This window comes from Schistocerca cancellata, chromosome 2 (assembly GCF_023864275.1).
Source record: "Schistocerca cancellata isolate TAMUIC-IGC-003103 chromosome 2, iqSchCanc2.1, whole genome shotgun sequence".
Taxonomy (NCBI): domain Eukaryota; kingdom Metazoa; phylum Arthropoda; class Insecta; order Orthoptera; family Acrididae; genus Schistocerca; species Schistocerca cancellata.
In genome coordinates, this window is record NC_064627.1 from 645,615,414 (window position 1) to 645,619,851 (window position 4,438).

Here is a 4,438-nt window from a genome sequence, read left to right on the forward strand (position 1 = left end):
TGTGTAATATAAATTTAAGTGATCGGTTGTCTTTTGTCAAGGTATTTGCAAGAAGCGTAGCTCCATATGGAAGTGAAACGCGGGCGATACACAGTTCAGACAAGCTGATCCTAAAAGATTTTGAAAAGTGGTGCTCTTGTCCGCTCGGTAGATTGCTCACCGATGGGTGCTGGGTTCGATTTCCGGGCGAATTGGAGGTTTCCTTGTCTTGAGTACTGGGTAATGTGTCGTCCATATCTTTATATCGTTATAACTGACACGAAAATCGCCTGCATGGCGTCGTATGAGAAGTCTAATCTATGTAGCAGGGTACAGCTTGACGCTATTGAATATTCTGAATGTCGAAGCGCACTGCCGTGTGGTCTTTCTGCTGCTGAGATGGTTTCTTGAAGGATTCAGCAATCTGGTAGTAGATGAGGGGGGGATAGGAGTTTCGGGGTTAAAAATTGGATAGCCGCACCAAACCAGTCTACGAACTGAAGACCGCTACAACAAGAATTTAAACAATAGGTTTCTTTATAAATAAATAAATCTGCTACCAGTCACGATTTTTCTTTATTTTACTATTCGCACGATTCGTTTCGAGAAATAATTCCCATTTGAAGTGCGTTTTCTGTGTGTGTATTAAGCCATTTCTTTTGATGTTGTCAGTGTGTGAGAGTCTGCTTCATTTTGTTGACTTTTAAGTTTTCTAATGGTCCATTTGTGCAGAGTCTCACGCACACTTAACATCACACACAACTTGTCGTACACTTTATATATAAGATATTTTCGATGTGTAAAGTGAACAAGAAGTTGTGTGTGATGTTAAGTGTTTGTGAGACTCTACACAAATGGACCATTAGAAAACTTAAAAGTCAACAAAATGAAGCAGACTCAGACACACTGACAACATCAAAACAAATGGCTTATTACACACACACAATAAACGCACTTGAAAATGGGAATTATTTCTCGAAACGTGTCGTGCGAATAGTAAAATAAAGAAAAATCGTGACTGATAGCAGAAGATTTATTTATTTATAAACAAACCTATTGTTTCTACAGTCGCCGGCTTTCAAAAACCATTTATAATGGATCAAATCAGATCAAAGAATTAAGACTCTTATAACTACGTTTCCCGTGACAGAGAACTGCTCTGAAAGTTTGGAAGTTGGAGAAACACACTGTCAGAGACGAACCTGAATAGCTCAGCCAGTATTGTCCGTGAACGCAAGATACCAGCCTCAGGTGCCGATCCAGCAAACAGTTATTTGTAAGGGCTGTGGTCTGCGAATCTTAATGAGGTGTCAGGACTGCCATAACTCTTACAATCACGGCATGTGAAAGCTTTCTTTTTCTTTTTTAAAAAAAATGAGAAGAAGAAGAAAGAAAAAGATCACATCTGCGTGCACTAGAAGAGCATCGTCATAACAAGGGGGGAAGTCTGTTTACGTAAATATAATGAGAGGAACATTCCATTATGAGTCTGTGACGACAGTCGGGTATTTGGCCGATCAAAGTTCCTCCAATAATTCCCGTGCCGCTCCGGCATCACAAAAGCCCCGCCGCCGCCGCCGCCCTTTTGTGTACACGGGAGTCCGTGGCGCGACACGTGCCGGCTTCTGGCGTCGCGACGGCTGCTGCCGCTGCCGCGTCTCGCAACGAGGTCAGGCCAGGCACGAGGCAGCGGGTGGGGGAGGAGGGGGCGTCGGGGGCAGGGGGCGGACGGGCGAGGCGTGGGGGCGGCGGCTGTGCGGACCGGTCGCGCATGCGCCGTGCCAGCGCGAGCGGTCACGGCCGCACACGTGTGGGCGGCGATTGGCGCTCGCCGCGCGGCGCTCGGCGCTTCCCAACCCTCTTCGTCTCTTCGCTTCCGCTGGCTGCGCCGTCATGCAGTCTGACATCGGCTGGCGCTAATAAACGTCCCAAACCACGAGGGCCGGCTCTCTCTGGGGTACTTCTGTATACAGAGGGGGAACAGTATCCTGCCTTCATGAGACGCCAGCTAAGCGTAGGTTACGGGCGAGGATCTGGCGAGTAAATGTCACCATTATTTTTCCTTCACTTTTCTTTTCGTCTGCCTCCCTTAGATGCCGTCTTTCCATTACGTCGGATTGCAGTGTTTCTGGTTGGCAGACTTACAAGAGCCTCGCACTTGTGTGGACCACCTCCCACATTTTAATGACGTCCGTAATCGCAGAAGCAATTCATCATTAACCATCTTTAAAAAATAATTCTTTTATTTTACTAACTACCACTCCAGTCATAAAAACCCAAGTAATTTACATGGGACACGTATTTTTTGAACTAACATAAAAACATACATTTTAGCTGAAACTTCCCGGCAGATTAAAACTGTGTGCCGGACCGAGACTCAAACCCGGGACTTTCGCTTTCGCAGGCAAATGCTCTATCGACTTTTCTTTTTGCTGTAGACCTCTTCCACTTTCAGACGCTGTCCCCTAACACTCATACTACCCACAAAATCTGTGTAACCTACAAACAAAAACAATATCTGATGCCAGAATGAGATTTTCACTCAGCAGCGGAGTGTGCGCCGATATGAAACTTCCTGCCAGATTAAAACTGTGTGCCGGACCGAGACTCGAACTCGGGACCTTTGCCTTTCGCGGGCAAGTGCTCTACCATCTGAGCTACCCAAGTACGACTCACGCTCCGTCCTTACAGCTTTATTTCTGCCAGTATCCCGTCTCGGTCCGGCACACAGTTTTAATCCGTCAGGAAGTTTCAATATCTAATGCCGTCGCACTTCCACCCTTAAAGTTAACTACAATAGAGTTTTGGCACCACTTCGAGAAAAAATACGGCTCCGATCGTTCAATAAAAGAACAGCAGGGGAAATGAAAGGATGACTTTTTTTCCTGGGAGGTGTCCGCAGCGGCCAAACGTGGGTATGAGCAGATCCTCTTCTCGGTCATCGACGATTAAGCATCCTGTAACTACAGCTGGTGTCTCACGTTCGTCCATTCTGTGCTACACCTTCAATCTGTTGTCACATCCGGCACACCTCAATGCTCTGGAGGATGCATAAACGACGACCCCAAGTAACTCGCAAAGAGCGAACCCTACGACGTCTTACGCTGTGAAGGAAGGGAAATGTCCCGAGTTCAAGTCTCGGTCCGACGCAGTTTTAATCTACCAGGAAGTCTCACAGCAGAGCACGCTGCTGCAGAGTGAAAATCTCATTCCGGATACATTCCAGCTGTTCATCGTAAGTCGCCATTCTACTTGCATAGTTGCTCGATAAGCAGTACCAAAAATACAACAACTCTGCAACGCCCTGAGTAAAAAAGTATGGCGACGCCACACCTTTTGCCCATACCGTGACTTAATGTCGAGTAGCAGGGAAATACGTCAATTCAGGATGAAAACAGTTTGGCGCGCTCTACGGACTGAGCCGTCGGTCGCAAAAACAATGCCAACATGCAGCATGTGAGGAGCCAACATTCGGCAGCCGCATCACAAACGAATGGCGCACGTCGGTGTCGACAGCGGTGCATCTGGGACACAGAAGGGCCTCAGCAAGATGTACAGTGTATAAACGTTGGCGGGTGGGGAATTTTTCAGTCCCCATCACATGCCACAGCGCCCTCACTGCGGTACCGACTGAACCACCTAAGCACGACTCATGACACGATCTCCGCCAGTACCTCAACTCCAGGTCAGTCGGTAGAGCACTTGCGCTAAAGGCAAACGGCCCGAGTTCGAGTCTCGGTCCAGCACACAGTTTTGATCCGCCAGGAGATATCATATCAGCGCGAACTGCTCTTCAGAGTGAAAATCTCAATCTGGGAACGTCCCCCAGGCTTTGGCTAAGCCATGTCCCTGCAATATCCTTTCTTGTATGAATGCTAATCTTGCAGGTCTCGCAAGAGAGCGTCTGCGAAGTTTGGGAAGTAGGAAGTGATGAGATACTGAAGAAAGTACAGCTGTAAGGACGGGATGTGATTCGTGCTTGGGTTACTGCCGGCACGGTAGCTCAGCGTGTTTGGTGAGAGGGCAGACTGTAATAAAAAAACTTAGTCAAATCTTCAACGAGCAACTAGAATATGTGCCATATAACGTCCGCTCCGACAACTGCAAAAAAATAGGTAGCTCAGGCACTAGAGCAGTTTCCCGCGGAAGGGAAATGTCCCGCGTTCGAGTCTCGGTCCGACGCAGTTTTAATCTACCAGGAAGTCTCACAGCAGAGCACGCTGCTGCAGAGTGAAAATCTCATTCCGGATACATTCCAGCTGTTCATCGTAAGTCGCGAATCTACTTGCATAAATATTACATTCAAGATAGAAACAGTTTAAGATGTTGTCAAAATGACGCCAGTGACAGTGCAGAAACTTACGAATAAGTTTAAATGTGTTTCACAGCAAACCGGAGAAGTGCTAGTAGGATCCGCGCTCTGAGGTTTACGTACGAACTTAATTATGTATGTAGGTGA